General features: G+C 37.3%; 1 protein-coding gene across 9 annotated transcripts in view; it reads right to left on the reverse strand.

Annotated features, from left to right (window-relative positions):
- LOC113044263 (adhesion G protein-coupled receptor L3) overlaps positions 1-16,461 on the reverse strand; it is a 102,423-nt gene extending 85,962 nt beyond the window's left edge. For 5 of the 9 annotated variants that reach the window (XM_026204080.1, XM_026204079.1, XM_026204077.1 and 2 more), the window contains exon 1: positions 15,958-16,460. The gene's annotated coding sequence lies outside the window, so the exon portion shown is untranslated. Of the gene's footprint in view, positions 1-15,957 lie in introns of all 9 variants that reach the window. The other 4 variants (XM_026204083.1, XM_026204078.1, XM_026204076.1 and 1 more) reach the window with 2 other exon arrangements.
- Positions 16,462-19,059: the final 2,598 nt, after the last annotated feature.

A 19,059-nucleotide genomic window follows, 5' to 3' on the forward strand; every position in this document is an offset into this window, starting at 1 on the left:
CTTCTGAAAAGTTTATTTCGCTGTGTGACATATCTCATTAATCTGTCATTTCATCAAATTATGCAAAAACAGTTTTTCTAATTGTGTAATTCAGATTCATAAAATGCTGGCTTTGATATTAGACTATTTCTACTACAATGTAATTTTAAAAATGTCATTATTACAATGTAATTTCAACCGCAGAATGTTATTAAACACCGCATTTGATGAATGTTAATAATTCATCCAGCGAAACACTGAAAATGGGCACAAATTTCCAGTCATCAAAGAAAAAAATACTGGATGCAGAAATCATTTTATCACTTTTTTTATCAGATAGCAAAACATCCTTATTTGTGCAGTCTCTGTTGAAGAGCTTTGTCCTGATCTGCTGTCTGCTGGGTACTTCAGTGGGCAGAGTGGGGCACTGGCACAGTCCTGTCACTCCACATTCATCTAGAGTCAGCTACAGGCTAAACACTACTTCAGCCAATGGCTAACATGAATCAAATTGAATGTCTCCAGTGGGTGTATAGAGATGCAGGGGCTTGTACAGTAGTATTGTGGATAAATTCTAAAGGAATAGCATAGCTTCAGGTTTTGAAAGGCTTCAATCGGTATCTCAAGGCTAATGTGGATTAAAGCTATGGTTTGTAGGATAACTTTGCTAACATGCCCAAAGGTTAAGGTAGTATTGGCTGCTTTGTGCCACGATAAAAGCCTTCACAAAGTGATCTCTGATAGCTCTTGTACGCTGAGGCATTCAACTGGCCTTATTTAACACGAGCAACATGAATTTGTGTGTAAATCATTCATGAATATACAAACAATTTACACATAAATGTGCTCTAATTTAGTTTTATGAATAGGCCCAATGTGTCTGTTGTCATCTGGAAGTTGCTTTTTTTTAAAGAATTTTCTCATCTGCAATGTTCCCTGATGTTAAAACAACATTCAGCAGATGTTAATTCACAAATTCACTTCACTCTTGATTATCACATTTTGTGTATGCTTAAAGTAGAACAAAATGCTTAGAATTAGTTATCATTCAGTATTACTTATCCATGTACCACACTGACTTATGGACTTGTTAATGCTTCTAAATGATGATTTCAGGGTACAACCCTGTGTTCTGTCTGATAACATGTGATATAGCGCTCTAATTATGCAATACTAAAGGTGCTCAATATGCTCAGCCTGATTCAGCATGATGGAACTGATAATTAAGGCCATTTCATTAATTATTCAAGATGAATATTCACTATTGTGGATTTGGGTGAAGTGGTAAAATATTTACGTGTTTCTTCCTCCAGTTCACTAATATTTTATGCTGGGCCTAAATTCACGCTGTATGACAGAGAGAGAGAAAGAGAGAGACAAAAGCTGGGTACGAAATCAGGAAAATGCTGTCTTTGCAGGCAGTATACAATGGTAGGAAGGCAACCATGTCTGTATCCAGTGTTCACGTAACACTCTGCCTACTCCATCTGGACGTTTCTGAGCAGAACTGTGTCCAAAATTGCTTTTTGTTCCCTGTATAGTGTGCCATGTGGGACGCTAGAAGCTCATTCTTTATATAGTTCACTCTTCTTTACCTGTAATGCCTAATGTACTTCAGTTTTGATGCGCAGCATACACGTACAGCCGAATACATAGCCTTTCAATGTTTAGAGCATTATATATTTGCTCAGAGTGAAGAAATGCTCTAAAGTAAAGGCTGTGCAGCAAGCCCTTAGATGGAGATTTTTTGGGTGTGTTTTATGCAAATGACTAACCTCGGGCACACAAACGCTAATTTAGATTACTACAAATTCATTAACATTAGAGTGCGGTTAAGAACAAATGTTTGTGAATTAGGCGGAAATGTTTTGCGAGAGGTGCATGTACATACAAATAACCCACTCAGTTGTTGGGGAATGAGACCAAATGTCTTTGTACTGTTTTATACTAGAACTGCGAGTATCTATAATGCAAGCACTCGTCAACGTGACAGTCAGTTGTAAGCTGTGCCACGATTGAGAGGCTGCATGTTTCGAAGGCTGCTTTCCAAGATTGAATACGCCAAAGTCTGCTGTCCAATTTCCTTCAAATGTGGCCATCGTTTCACAGGCCACAAAAGATAAAACAAATAGATCCTTCACAGCCAAAACTAATCCAAGATTTATTGCACGCTGGTGAGGATAGGATTTATCTATTTATTGAGAAAATGCTGGATAACAATTACATTTACTGTAAGTATTGGGATTCAACTTGGATATGTAACGATAAAAACTATACCCTCGTGTCATCCCAAATCCATAAGACCTTCGTTCATCTTCGGAACACAAATTAAGATATTTTTGATGAAATCCGATTTCTGACCATCCATAGATAGCAATGTAACTGAAATGTTCCCAGACCCAGAAGTGTAGTAAGGACATCGTTAAAATAGTCAATGTAACATCAGTGGTTCAACTGTAATTATACGAAGCTACGAGAATAGTTTTTGTGCACAAAGAAAACAAAAAAACTGCCCTTGTCCTTGTCCTCCGCCATAATCAAGAGCACCATGACACGTGTGCGCATTCCTCTGCTCGAACAATGTTGACATATCTTACTAATATGCAATTTTATAGATAGATAATATTTTTATTATGTACATAATTGGACCATGGTGAACATATCTAGGTAATTAATTATTTAAATTGGTTATGATGTTGTCCGTTTTGTTTACAGACAGATGAATATGAATAAAGAAAAAAAAAGTCCACCACAATCATAACTACTGCTTGTCAATGGAAGCTGTTACTTTTCGCAAGGTGACAACAGCAATTCTCTATAGGCTTGACCATCCCATTTAAACAATACTTGGGTTGACATTCGCAGTCTCCAATAGTTTGTTGTTGTTCCATCTTTTCCATTTGCTTTTTGGATGTGTTGCCATCATGTGGACAAACTAAATTTATGAATGTGCACATGTGTACATTTCAAATGCTAATATGTATGTCATGTACACTCTACGTATAGTTTAGCGTAAGCATGAAAACCTAAATATACCTTGTTGGCATGAAACGCGAGTAGCGTCAGATCTTCTCTTCCATATTGTGACGTTTAAATGTCACATTGACGTTTTGAAAAAAGCCAAAGACACTATGAGTAAAATTTTGATGTATATAGATTAAGCGGAGAGGGTGAGAGAGAAACAAAGTAAAGGAAAACATCCTTTTGGGAGCATGAATATAACACTATTTTACTCCTGCAAGTGGGGCTGTACAGTGTCAAAAGTTGGGCAGCCTCCGTGCACCACTCACCCTCACATACACGGCTCAGAGAACGTTAGAGCAAAAGCAGCATCCGTGTGATGAAATATTCAATGCTGCCGCTGTTTGAGTGTGCAGACAGAGCCCAATGCTAAGCTAAATTATGCATCCCACATGCACACACACAATCACCATCCTAGCACTTAACAAAGACATACTTTAAATATGAGTGGAAATCTGCAAGAGTTACTATGTATAGCAGGGTGTGGTTGAACATATGGAAGACATAGCAGACTATAAAACAGCATATGGTGCTTACAACAGGCATTATGGAGCTAGAGCTATAGCTTTTGTTATCGAATATGCTCTGTTTGTTTTACATACTCCCTCTGTTCATCTCTAATCAGGTTGTTTTTCTGTGGGTGAGCAGATATTGTTAATAGCGTGTCACTCCCTCCTGGAATTAAACAAGTCCAAAAGCAGTTCTACCCAAGAGCCCTGCAACTAACAGCAAATACTCTCATAGTCCCTCAACAGGGTGTGTGTGTGTGTGTGTGTGTGTGTGTGTGTGTGTATACTGTATATGTGTGTGTGTTTAAGTGTGAACTTGACTTTATGTACACTGTTTCAGAATGGAAGTTTTTTGTCTCGGAGAGCTCAACTCCAATTCTGCAGGTTTCGCTTATCAATGGCTGAAATCCTCTGAGAGTTGGGGAATAAAAAAGAGAAAAGGAAGTGAATTACCAAAGTATGACGCGTGCAAGTAGACATTTCAGATGGTTATACAATAAACACTGCAACGCAGTCATGAGAAAGCACATTTGAGCTTACGCACACACTCTATAGTCTGTCTCCACTTTTTGTGTCTCAAAGGAATGGCAGTCGCCCGGCCTCATTGTTTTGGTGGTGTGTGTGTGTCTGTATTGTTTTGGGCACAAAAGCTTCTGCACCCCTGGCAGAGACGACTAATGGAACACAATAGGACTACTTTAGCATTTAGCTCAGTGGCCTGTGAAGACAGAGGTCCTGACAGCCTGTGTGAGTGTGTATGTGTGTGTGCAAAGCTGGAAACACCTGCCATTGGTTTGATAGCGAAAGATGCATCCTGCCTTTCAGATGCCATTTTCTCACTCCGAAACACACATTTACTCAGTTTCCACTGGTTTGACAGCATAGCAAACAGCAAGTTATATAACTAAAATGTCAAATGATACACACAGCACCATGTAGCATAAACTGTGAAAAATGGCAACATGCAGCTATTATCTCAAGGAGCTATTTCTAACAGATCTAACTGTTAACAAAAATGTAGAGGTTCATTCAGATTTCACCACATAATGCACTTTTTTATATTACATTACAAAAAAAGTTAAACGATTATCCTTTGATTTAAATATCTTTATTCTGTTTCCTTGAAAAATCTTTTATTAGCCAGAATTTTTATAAAATTGTTATTACATTATACATTACATTATTAATTTAGCTGATGCTTTTATCCAAAGCGACTTACAATTGCTATATATGTCAGAGGTTGCACGCCTCTGGAGCAACTAGGGGTTAGGCGTCTTGCTCAGGGACACATTGGTCTCTCATATCCAAGTTTAATGTGCATAGATAACTAGAAGTAAAGCACCCATTGGCTGGTATCTCCAAAAAGTGCCAACACTGAGACCTTTTCAAAACATGTCAATTATTGGCATTGGTGTAATTTGATTTTGGGTTTGAACTACTTTTTCTTTTCTTTTTTTAATGGGCAAAACCTTCACCACAGGCCCCTCGACTGAAATTGTGACTGATTTCCAAGGCCCCACTTCGCATCTAGTCCAGTCCAGTCCAGAAAACAATCAATATCTGGAACTCAATAGTGGCGCAGAAATTACACACTCTACCTTTAAAGTCAACATGAAATGGAAATTCACCATATCTATTATCTAAATGGATTTTATTGTGAACCATTAAAAAAAAAAAATCCATTACATCATACTTTTTAATCAAAATATCATCACTCAGTCTTGTGACATATGCTTTACTCCACCGATCATTTAGTGCACTTGAATTCATCCCTTTCTACAATCTAAGGCAAGCTTAAATTCAGATCTGCCTCTATCTAATTAAAAACTGATGAATAGAAGCAAGGCACTGATTACTTTGTCTTTTTTGATAATCCATTTAACTGATGTACGTTACAATAAGAAAGAAAAGATCTGTCACTGTTACAACACAACTTCAAACCAAATCAATCTGATGCAGCTTATCAGATACAGAATTATTTCTCTGATATTTTTAAATGCAACTCTTTAAGCTATAGTTGGGATGAGGGATAAAATGCATTTTTTTAGACAGCACAGGTGCGTTCCATTTGACCATGAGTTCCCTTCAAAGTGGATTTCACAAAGTATTTCATATGAGATTCCAATCCAAGGGGGAAAAAACATGTTCAGTTTGAAGGGTGCTATGAATGACATTGGGAATAAGGGAACTTCGATACATTCTTTTACAGGAAATGAAAAAAAATTACCTGCCAGTCACTGTCCAACACTGTTTAAGAAGTTTGAATAAAATCAACATAGTGAACAGGAGTTGATGCTATGGTGTAATTATTGAGCTCCCAGCTACAGTTTGTACATTATTATTGAAGGGTATAAAATGTGTATGAGGCAACAGTTACAATGCAACTATTGTGATTATAGTTAAATGTGGATTACACAAGCGTATGGTAATTTAATCTTTATTATGCCATTATACCTTAAACTACTGTAATATTCGCAACTCAAGTTTTGCCTGTATGTTGATGATGTTGCATGGTGTTCCAAATGAACACATTTTGTGAAGTGAAGAGAATTTGGTATAGGAAGCAATGAAGACTGCATAGGGACCCTGCTAATTGGAATGCAGCTCATGTTAAAAATAGTCAAACTTTTAAAATAGTCTTTAGGGGCCAGCTGCATAAACTGCTTAGACCAGTCTTAGACATTTAGTCATCTAATTTGTTTTCTTAAAGACTGGTCAGATATTTAGTAAAGTAAATTACAAAATGGCTCAATTTGAACCATAAAAGTAAGACTAATTACCTCCTGGCTAACTGCTAGCTGATCAAACTAGCAAACTAGATAGTGGCTATGTTTATGCAGCTGGCCCCAGATCTGCGCATTCTGCTCCATTTTGTGCTCGGTCTATCTGTTTTTAAACGCTGGAATGCATCTTATATAAACGCACATCGGATCTGGGTCAGGTGAAACTGAAACCAGCCTAATTATACAAGGCTTCCTTAAGAACACTAGTCGATCAGGGAACAGACTAGTCGATCTTGAAAATATTTGTGCTGTTTTAGCAGAGCACTAATTGCAGAGCAGTTCCCCTTTGAGCAGTCCGGTGTGAAGTGTCTTGCTCAAGGGCACTGCGCTAACAGAGCAGGTCTGCGATCTTTCTAACTCTCCTTTCCTGTGTCACTAATTCCCTGGACTGAACCTTCAATCTTTTGTTACCAGCTCTGATCTTCACCCATTATCCCACCACCGCTCCGGAGGGAGGAAACGTGAAAACATGAAAGCCTGCAGATCAAGTCATTATAAAACACTGCACTGAACGTGGGCGGGTGCTGATTCAAGGTTTTTTTTTTAGAGCACTACACTATCTTCCCATTTAAAAACGGTCACTTAGGAAGACATCCATTTAATGTTCATCCAGCAATGGTTGAAAAACGGTTATTACGTACACAGACATCTAAAGCGCAATTCGGCTTTATAACAATCCACAGAGCTTTTGTCTAATGGTGTCTTTCAGTGTGTAATGGGTTTAAAATGCGGGCATCTGTGCCCATGTGTTCAGAAGACAGTGATGAATAAGGCTCCACTTCTTGAATGCCACTCTAACACAAATTATTGTTTGAAGTTCAAAGTTCTGTTCATAGCGTTATATATTTTTCTTTACTGTTTTTGAACTCATTTTGTATATTATTATAGGCTATATTTTTCCCAGCAGCAGGAAAAAATGAACATGTCTTGTTGTTCTTATACGCGCACATATTGACAGTACCATCCGTGACAGGAAGCACAGAGAAAGGGGGCGGGAGAGACATCATGCTCCATCATTATAAGGTGAATTGCATCGCTGCCACCCAAACATCCTTTACACTCAGTTTCTGATATTCAAACCCTCATACTCACAAAATACCACTGCATATGTCCTCTGTTCCCATCCGTCTATCCTCTCATCGCTCTCTCTCACGATGGGTGGTCATATTTCTCGCTCTGTTTCTAACTCTCTCTCTCTCTATTTCCCTCTGTAATTGGGTGTATTACGGGACTGGAGGCAATGAGCATCATGGACATGGCTCAATGCGCATAGAAAGAGAGAGAAAGAGAGAGAGCAAATTCTACAGCAGCTTCAGGCAATAACAAGAAGAGATTGCGGAGGAGAAAGACTGTGCTTTGTCCGAGAAGAGAGGAGAGCAGGGGAAAGAAGAGGAAGAATGACAGCCGTGAGAGCGAGACATAATATAAAGAGAAGACGAGCACTGCAGGATCATGAGGAGAAAATGATTGCGTCTTTTTGGATCCAAAATGGACACCACTGGGGCAAAAAAAATAACTTGATCCGGGAATCTGCAATTTGGAGACTGTTTTTCGGGAGTTTAACAATAATCCCAAAAGAATGAACTCTACACATCAACCTGAGTTACTCGCCACAGAGAGACTAAACTTGAGCCAGACTTGAATAAATCAGGCTGAACTGTGTCAGCCACAGGATATAAGTTAATGTTACTTGTCGTGTGTCCATGTGTGCGTTCATGATATACGCTACAGCGGTGCACCCAGTTCCCTCATGCGTAAAATTAAAGAGTCATATCCTGGAAACAGCATAAACGTGACACACATTCATACGCGCGCACACACATGCATGCCTGACACGGCAGAACTAATGGGGGCGTTGGTCCATTGGTAACCAGTCAGCTGTGTGTAAAAGCGACGATAAGGCCAAGACACCTTGATTTCACTGTTTCATTATGTCACACATAATACCTGACCTTCAATATGCTGCACACGGACACACACAAACAGATAATACACCACAGACGGCCAATTAGGATACTATGGATGGGACCACAAGGGTCAACGACGTAATGTTTTTCTGTTGTATATTTATACACAGACACATTACATTGCAGTTCTTACATGATATACAGAATATACCACTTCTGTTATAACAATATTTTTAATTTCTGATTTAAAATTAATTTTGATATTTTTGGGGTAGTCAAGAAACTTATGCAAAGAACAAAATTCTGGAAGAGAAAACAGTATTATGTAGTTTGGAATCAATTTTTTGTTTTATGGGGGGGGGGGGTTAAACTTTCCACAAAATCAAAGTCATGTGGTGTGACAAACATCCAGAAAAAAATTTAACAGGAAATAATATTACTGATATCAGATATTTTGTCCTTTTATGACAAAAAAGGTTAGTTCAGGATAAAATGTCACATGGTGCAAGAGTTAAAAATGCTATATTGATTTAAAATCATGTTTTAAGAATTACTTCTAATTACTCATTATTACCAATCAATTGATGATGGTTGTAAAAACAAATGATTACATTTTGCTTAAAATATATATTAAAACATTTGAAATAATTTTGATAACAATTATTCAAATGTTATTTTTATAGTCATTTTGTTAATATAAGAAGTTAAAATAATATAGAAGTTTCTTTAAATTCTGTGAAATTAACATTATTACAAAAGATATATTTACATGTTTTATTATTTTCTTCAACGTACACTTATATACAAATCAAACTTAACCTTTATAACAGCAAGTCACAGAAATATAAAAAATTGTCTTTGCTGAAATCTCAGTTCCCACAAGCAATATAACACTGCACTATAGATGTGAGCGATGACGATGAACTGTTAATGGAGGCCAAAAACAACACATCATAGGAGCGAACAGGGGCACACTCACACTCACACACACTGGAAGAGTGTATCCCTCATTCACTGGTTTAATGGCTAATTAGGCAAAAAGCTGGAAGAGGATGAATCTCTCGGCCAAGTAGATTCCTCTTTTACATTTCTCTGTGGCTCAATAAAACAATGTAATGGACGCTCTCTCACTCTCTTGTGTTTTTTTTCTTCCCTGTATATAGAGAACTATGCAGGAGGCTTTATCCATGTGGGGAATATTCCAGAAGAGCAGCAGTTATTTAAGATTCAAACACAAGGATAACAGATGGCTACCAGGAAGAGAAAAAAGCACACATAGAGAATGTGAGAGAGGGAGAGAGAAGGAATATGACAGAAAGAGTTGGTACCTCCCAGTAAGCTAGTCTCTAAGGACAGCCAAATCCACTGCTTAGTGACGTTTAAATGAACAACAGCACTTTATACCACCCACTGTCACTCACCTCACATCAGTGTTCACATGCACTCTTTTAAAATGTGTGTGTGATTCTGTTCACGTTTCAAGTGCTCAAAATAGACATAAAAAAAAAAAAAAAACGTGATTTAAGCATGTGGTTTGATAAGTTTTGAACTTTGCTTGATATTTGTTTTAACGCCGGAAATTTTAATTCACCCAATCTGCTTTGTAAATGCTTGCTATACCTGGTTTTCTGAACTATTCATGCATGTTTAATTATATATTTTTTTTGTTTTATATCACAAAAAAAAAAAAAAATCTGTCGCTTGCTCCCTTACATTATGATAATTTCAAAGAAAGATGTGAGCATGATGTTTAGCAACAGCTGATCCAAAAATGAAAATGATTTACTTATTTTCAGGTTGTTCCAAACTGAAATTTAGTTCAATGTTCACCCACAGTTTTGTTTTTCCATACAATTAAAGTGAAAGGGGAAAGGAGCTGTTGAGTTACAAAGCTAAAAAAATGATAAGGGACTCATAACAGTGCTCCAGATCTCCTTTACATATACAAATCTGATGCATTATGGCATTGAACATCATTAACATTAAACTCAGCGCTATGTGTTTTGACATGCCTTATTTGAATATATACAAACGTAAATAAAATTTCAGAGCTACAGCAGACTTTCTACAAATACATTATGAAATTTTAATCATACAAGATGTATAATGTATATACAATATATATATATATATATATATATATATATATATATATATATATATATATATATATATATATATATATATATATATATATATATATATATACAATCTAACACATTTAATGTGATTCATATTTGTCATTCATGCATATAGGAAACACAAAACCATGGCATATTTATAGTTACTACCTATTTGCATCATTTTGGTTTAATTAAAAGGGTCATATTTTCATAATGCATTTATTCAAATGGCCAAGTGTGAAAATGAAATAAAATGTATGAACATGGTTAAATTATTGGGCGAGTTGAGGAAAAAGTGTGTAATACTAGATTAGAATATTTTATAAGCAATTATAAAATTCAAGAAGAACGAAAAAGAAATTCGTGCCAGTTTGGACTAAATTTGCGAGGGTAATGTGATTGAGTAAATGACGACAGAGTTTTCCTTTTTGAATGCACCCTCGCTTTAAATTGTAAGGTAAATCCCCACAGTGGGCAGATGCCTGCTGTAAATTGTTTTGTGGTGAATGAACAATAAACGTTTCGAAAAAATAGACCCCAACCAATCAAGAGCACTTTGGACAAAAAGCACCCATTGCTAAGCTAAACACTTTGAGCTATTTACTCTTGAAATAGCACACATTGTCCAAAAGCTGAAATAGGAAACAACTGGAGGTTGAAGTTTCCTGTGCCATTCATTACTGATGAAGGAGAAAAAAAAATGCTGCCATTGACTTCACAATGAACGGTGCCAACACAGCCGGGAGCAATCGATGCATGGAGCAATCAAACTTCAGGGTGATCAATCAATCACAGAGCTGCTTTATCTCAGAGGCTGCTTTACTCTCCCTGAACCTGTCACTACAGCAGACCTGAGGGTAGTCTAGAGACCAGAAGACATAAGGATTTAACATTACTGTCATGCTGAGCTACACTTGGAAGGAGACTCGCATGTAAAACAGTTGTTGAAATGCTTGGTACTTCTGATTCATAGCCTCATTAACCTATCTTTTACTGTCAAGGTCGTGGGTTCGATTCCCAGGGATGTGCAAACTGATAAAACACATACTAAATATTTAAATGTAATGAAATGTAATTTCATTTAAATCTATATAACGATAACTCTAGTTTTCCCTGTTAGTTGCCTGCAAAATGACATATCTATGGTCTCTTAAGCTGTGGGCAAGGGCATAAAGCATGAGTCATTTCTCACAACGGTTTCACTGTGCAAAACGACAACGCATTAAAGGAAGCATGATGATAATGAGCAAATTTTACAAGCAAATTTCCCATTCATGCAAATCTATGCCACAACAATCCCGCAGGTGTGCCTCTCTAATACATCTCTACTATTCTATAGCCTAGTCTTTACGGACTCCAGCTCGGTAACTTTATCTGATGCTTATTAAAGACTAATAAGTTGCTTATTAGCTGGAACAAGTGTTTGATTAAGTCACAATTAGAACAAAGTGGTCAGTATTTGTTAAATACACAAAGCTGGCAATTCATGTAATGCGGACAAAACTGGTTGTGTCTCGTTTTAACTTAATTTTTTAATTTCTATATGGGTCTGAAAATATCTATATGGGTCTGTCATGGGATTGTGGGACACCATTAAAACACATCACAGCGAGAAAGCTGTGTTTGATGACATCATCACTATTTCTGCTCCTTCTTTAGCTCGAAGCACTTGACATCACACGCTGTGACTCATAGCATGCTCTGAAGAACATGTTAGCGTGCACATATGAGAAAGACCTCACACACATGCACACATTGATGTGCAAAACAGCATATTTTCAAACACAACTCTTCTGTGGAACAACAAGACCAGCTTAAAAAACCACTGTATAATTAAGGGTCCAAAATACTGATCAAACGCATTTCTTTACGTTCACACAAGATGTGTTTTTGTGTTCGAGTACAGCTTTGAGCAGCTGAATGGAAATGAAATCAAGCATTTTTAAACGCTGAACTGTTTTTAATTTGACACAGAGTCTTGAAAACAGACAGCGTGACCAGTGTTACAGATCAACGGAGTCTTACCAGGTGGTTCTTTTTAGTGAATCACATACATCAGTACCAGTAGTTTGACTCTCAAAAAACATTTTTAAGCAAATTATTTCAGCGAATCAAAAATATATATATATTATAACATAATTAAACATACATCACTTACAACTGAGAAGTCTGTGAAGTTTATGACTGGTTGTGTGGTTGTGTAGTTAAAGATGAACGTTACAAGTTTTGTCAGAAGTATTTAAAAAACAAAACAAAAAAAAACATTAGTTTATTGTTGGTTTAGCATTTAATATGTAGTGCCTAATATGACAATCATTTAGATTGCATTTATAGTGCCTTTGAAAAGACCATTAAAAGCTATTAAAAATCTGTATAAACAGAACTTGATGATGATCTCATCATTTGGCAATGATTTTTTTAGGTAAACAAGCACTAAAATAATTCTCAATGAAACCAATGAAGACAACAATGAAACCAAAACCAGAATATTTCAATTAGATTTACAACTACCTGCTAGTCGATTAACGTTGTTGGTAATTTCTCAACCACTCTTTAAAATATTGAAATTACTAAAAATACTACAACAAACACATATTTTTCTGGCACACAATTGTGACGCTACACCACAAAAATTCTCTCATAACTTAAGCCCACTAAAAACCTTAACCTTGCAAATGGATGATAATAAAAGCATAAACACGCTCGCACTCATGGGTTCATTGCTCCCAATTTCCTGGTGGGACTGAAATCATCAAAGTCCTTCTAAAGTCCATTCCAAATCCCATCGTCATTGTTTGGTGACCTCCTTATACAATTAGATTCTAACACACACACACACACACTTCCTACTTTAAAACATGGCCTGTACACATTCAACAGCTCTCAGTTCTTGCCCTGAGTGTGTATAAAAATGGATTTTTAAGTGAAAGGGAAAGAGAGAGAGAGAGAGAAAGAGATCGAGATGAGGAAGCTGTATTATTCATGTGAATCACTATTTTAGTTTGAAGGACATTCAAAGAATGAGGAACGTTTGCTAGAATACTGCTGCAAACACATGCTCTCAATGTGCTTTGTGCAGCTGCTATACGTCTAATCATATATAGTTCTATAGCAGTATGATAAACTGGATTATATTTGTTTATATTTGAACGGCTGTGAACACACACGTGGACTTCCTTTCACAGATCTATGACATCAGGTTGCAGCCACAAAACACTGTTTGTATATTCATGCAATCAAGCCCATAATACAAAGCGAGAGGCATCCTGCATGCTGTGCTTGTCACCCTTTGATGATGAAAGCATCTGTCGGAGCATGGGTCCCACCGGCCTCTGTTTGATAATGAACGAGAGTTGCAAATTACATACTGACCCATGCTGTGACATTCAAAACATATACCAACAAACATAAACCCTAAACTATTTTAGGTTTTAAGAATGTGTTCATAATGTTCCCAACATGTTATGACAATGTTATTTACAATCGGTCTAGTTTTTATTTATTAATAGTTCTTTCATCATTTACTCTCTCGTGTTTTTGCATCCCTGACCATCTTTTATCTATAAAATATTTTCAAGAATGTTAGTAACCTTAGATGACAGGATGTTTACTTTTGAGTGAACTATTCCTTTAAGAATGTCCTTGGTTATATGGAGGTTATGAAGACATTAACAAATGTTAAGCACACATGATAAATAGATTATAGTTTGTAGCATCACGCAATTGTGTGAAACTGTTTGGCCAACCAAGTGTGGTCGGGCAGTTTTCCAAATATCATTATATTTGCTTATCCATTTGCTTAGAAATTACACACTTCAGCTTGAAGACACTAAGATTGGAAATACAAAACACCCCCATCAAGGCAAACAGAGCAAACCAAAAAACCCAATCTGAAAAATACAGCTCCACCCTGCGTGAGAACTCTCTACGAAAATCAGCACACCACCCACTGACAAAACAAAAGAACACAGGGAACATCTTGACAGAAAATAGAAACTCGAATATACAAATAATATAATTAATATAAAATTGTCTCATTTATACAAAGGAAACCATGAGTACCAACACATAGCTGTGCAAACTATAAATTTCATAAATGATCTTTCACTTGGCATCAGCAAAGTGTTTAATTGACCTTTTATCTTACATCACACACTATCAAATATCCTAAATATGTAAACCGTTTCTTGCTCTTTGAAGAGCAAGTAGGAAGTAAACTGCAGGTGTCATCACATAATTGAGAAAAATGCAGCAAAATCAAATCTTAAAGAAACTGTTCAAATGAGATATTGTGCACAATATAAGGGACTGACACCTTCAGTCACCATTCACTTTCATTGCATCTTTTTTTCCATAAAATGAAAGCGAACTGAAGCTGTCATCCAGCCTAACAACTCGTTTGGTGTTTCACCGAAGAAAGAACATCATACGGATCTGAAATGGCTTGAGGGTGAGTAAATAATGACAGAAGTCTCTTTTTTGCTAAATGTAGATTTGGAACGGAAATGTATTTCAAGTGAACAACTTTTACTTCTGCCTGCCTATAACAAATCCTCTGATAAAAAAAAATAGAAGACCTAATAATAACTCTAAGTTCTGAGTTCGACTGCAGGGGACCAAGCCTAGATTCAAATCTTTTTATATATATCACAGAGCAATTATACACGAAGCATACACAATATTCTCAATCCTCCCACCAAAACAGATGCAAAACAAATTGGTATTTTGATCTGGCCTGGGTGAATGTACCTGTAAAGTAATTTGTCAGTTCCTCCTGTCTGTCTTTTTCTACATGCATGATGACTATGCTGCAATCAGTGGAACACGGGGACTGATCTTTTCCTCCCAAAATGGGTCATCCTCATGAGGAAAACAATCACTTAACATCTCTAAGTGAGTTTACTCAAGTTATTATTTAGGCAATCTTTACTGACAAATGATGACTAACAGTTGATTGGTTATATCATATATGATGATCCAGCATGTACTGCAATTTTCATGACATCAGGGTGACATGAATAGCAGATGTGTCTTTATTACTCAATGAATCAAGGTCATATGATCTCTGTACAGATCTGACGGTGTTAGTTGCATGGATCGCTGTTGATGTTTCCAGTGCTGTTTATTTTAAAGATGCTCTGCTTATTTTCTTCTAAATTATTTCATACCAACGCATCTCCTGTTTATACACAAAAACACACATGCATTTAGACACAGAGAAAGTCGAACGAGGCGTTGACGATCTTCTCCCTATATAAAGGCTGAAGGGATGCTGTGAATATAGGCCATCAATATAACGTTAGTCGCGACACGCTGCCTGCTTCCTGCCTGTAATAAACAAATTAAAGATATCGTTTCGTCAAGAGCTGAAGGAAGCGACTTGGACACTCAAACAGACGCGCGCGCGCACCGACGCCCATTAAAACACCACGCACGACACACGGCAAAAAGCATCCTGTGTCCAAAGCCCCTCACACACACACACACACACGGCATAATTCAGCTGTAGGATATGGAGAGTTTGAACAGTGTACACTAACAGCATCTCGCTGCCACTGCCATTCAAACGTCCATTGGTTATTGATTTATTGCCCCTTAAGAAATAACGTCATCTCGTTAAAAAGCATTGACTCACCGCATTTTATAAAGCACCGGAATAATAGTCAGCTCCGGATGTGTTCAACAGCATCGGGCTGTGTGATCTCAGGATGCTCCTTAATTCCCGTGACAATGTGTCCGTGTGTGAATAAAACACGCAGATGATGTTTTGAGCTGCCGTTCCCAGATGCGCCTTTACGAGGCTCGAAGCCTCCTGAAGAAGCACGGTGAGGAGCAGGATATTTCGAGTAGCCTGTTCTTCGTCCCCCCAAACCCAATGGATCTATTGTGAACACAGGGGATCAGAGCCCCGTGTTGTATCCCGATCAGTGTTTTTTTCTGGAATTAAGAGGAAAATGCGCCGATTGGCTCCAGCGACTGCACACTCCGCGAGATCAGCGCCAGTCCATCGCTAGATCATCCGTGCGAACCGACAGCTAGGGAACGAGCGCCGAGAGAAAATGACAAGCCAATTTGAAAGCTAAGTGATGCTTGATTCAAGGATGTGAAGAGAAAGAAAGGCAGGATAAGAGAGAGGGCGGTGAATCTGGAGCTGGGAGGACTTGAGCACGCTCTGGTGGCCGACAGCGCGCACAGCAGTGAAGGGTCGACCTTCCTATCACCCGCGGGGTCACACAGAGAGGGTGAAACTGTGGGACTTTTCGATTTTTTTTTAAATGCCCCCCCCCCCCCTTTAAAAGTTCTTTATGCTTTTAAAACCTTAACGCACGTATTTGCGTAATAAACTGCAATGTCACCCCGAACTAATTTAAAAAAAGTTGATGATATTGAGATTCAGCAAAGTCCAAGTGGTCGCCTTGATTTCGCCAAGTAAGACATGTTCCTGGATCAAAATCTTTTGATGATCCTGGATCAACATTATTGTCCAAAAATACAGACTTCAAAAAACCAATCCCTACCCCTAAACCTAACCCTACCCATATTTTATTCCTAAAATCAGTGGGAAATGATTAACTGATTAACAAGAGTGTAGAAGCACCTAACTCTGGTTGTAAGCCTAAAACAGATATTTCCTGAAAAGTTATAGCTCAATTCTGATTGGTTGATTGAAATGTTGTTCCATGATCAACAAGGATGTTGATACAGTGACATGTTGTACTGAAATCACACTTACCAGTCTAAGCTCACTATAAAAGTATTTAAACCTTAAAAAGGTTTAACATGTAGTTAGAAATAAGATAATAATATATACCATATATTGACACACACCAAAACATAGACCTAACCCTATCCCTACCCCTAAACCTAACCCTAATTATACCTACTGTAAAATCAGAAGGAAATGATAGTTGAAAAACAAGAGTGTAGAAGCACCTAACTCTGGTTGTAAGGCTTAAACTGACATTTCCTGTAAACATATCGCTCTATTCTGATTGGTTGCTTGAAATGTTGTTTCAGGATCAAAAAGGACGTCGATCCAGGAACATTTTGCTGTTTTCCAAATCATGTCAAATTGAATTCATTGAACTCCAATCAAATTCTTCAGAGAAAAAGGAAGTGCCTAAATTTTAAGTGTCATCACAAATGTCCTGAATAGGCTATACATTGTATTTATTCAATGTGACCCATGTTGAGATTTTTCTTTTTTATAAATAAGTCAGAATTGCTTGTAAACAGATGTGAAGATAATTTAAAGCATTTTAGCATAATGCTGCAAAACAAAATGCAGAATAAAATGCTGATGCTGAATACTCTGAATTTACAGTGTTAAAAGTGTTCATTTACAGATATGTTGGATAGCCTATCCGCTATATGAGAGACACAAAGAATTATTAGAATATTAGGTCCTGATTTATTTAATTATTTTTTGCAGTTATTTAGTTTATTCATATTGGCGTTAGCTTCCAAAGGTTTTACTATCGTAATAGGGAAGTATCTCATAATAGAAAATATCACATTGGCAAATTATAATTTGTGGACAAACACTAATTTAAATGCCTCTCATGAGCAACAGTAATAAGAGCTGATGTCTCTGTTATTTCATTAAATGAGGGGGGAGAGGCCTGAACATCCATTTACATTAAACTCATGAGCATCAAAGGCGCATCGGGACATGCGCGAGGACAGCCAGTTATCACTCTCACGCGGAGCCTAAGCCGTCTAAACAATGTTGGCAGTCTCTAATGCGACTTTCGACATGTGAAAATGTTTAACATTGACCCCAAACTTTTAATCATCCGACGAGGCGTCCTCGAAAGGCAGTTTTTCATGAACTGCGGGGGAAGCCTGTTGATCTGAAGGTAAACGTGGGCTGAGACTTCAGCGTTTATTGATCTTTACGGTAACGAATGAAGACATCCAAGAAACGACATCGCAGCTGTCAGTTACACCTGAACCATAACGTGCTGGTTTGACCTATTTTTAGCTATCGGATTGATTTTAGTAAACTGCTATTGTTGTCCGTATCTTTGAGACAAAGCCCACATGCTCTATTAAAATAGATAACTTGTTTTAAAATCGCAATTATGCATTTATGAGCTACATTTGTAAAACGATATACAGGCTAATGGACCGGGCAATGAACAAATGATCATGTTTTCATCTATTTTGTCGTCCGCCGCAGGATTAAGTAGTGACCCTTAAATACGTTTTAAACAACACACTAACGATTTTTTGTGATATATTTGTGAGGTATAAATCTATAGCCAATAACTTGATAAGTAATAGCAGTTTGAATCCGATGCAGACAGCGATCGAGCATCTGTTGCTATGGTTACCCCCAATCGCTATATGTTTGTACACTAAAATAGGCTAACTTTTGTGGTTGAAACGTAAACCTTTTTTAACCTCCTTTGGTCTCTTATAGCCCTGTAATTCGCACAATGATGTTATATTGATAACAATACAGCTTTGTGTATGCTACAATTGATAGGCTAATTTGTCTTCAAACAAATAAAATGCATGGTTCCTTTGAGGTTTGACGAGGCCCTCTGGTTCCGAACTTACTGCTGTAGCCTATTTTATGTATTTATTTTTATACAGTATTTACACATCTTTCATATGTCCAGCTTCTCTGTGCTTCGCCCGTTTAAAATAACTCTCCTTCTTAGTTTTCCCAGTTACTATTGTTGTCCACAACTCCGGCCACGGCCAGGCGCTTACAGCCCTATCAGGTAGG

The sequence above is a fragment of the Carassius auratus genome, chromosome 26, assembly GCF_003368295.1.
Source record: "Carassius auratus strain Wakin chromosome 26, ASM336829v1, whole genome shotgun sequence".
NCBI lineage: Eukaryota > Metazoa > Chordata > Actinopteri > Cypriniformes > Cyprinidae > Carassius > Carassius auratus.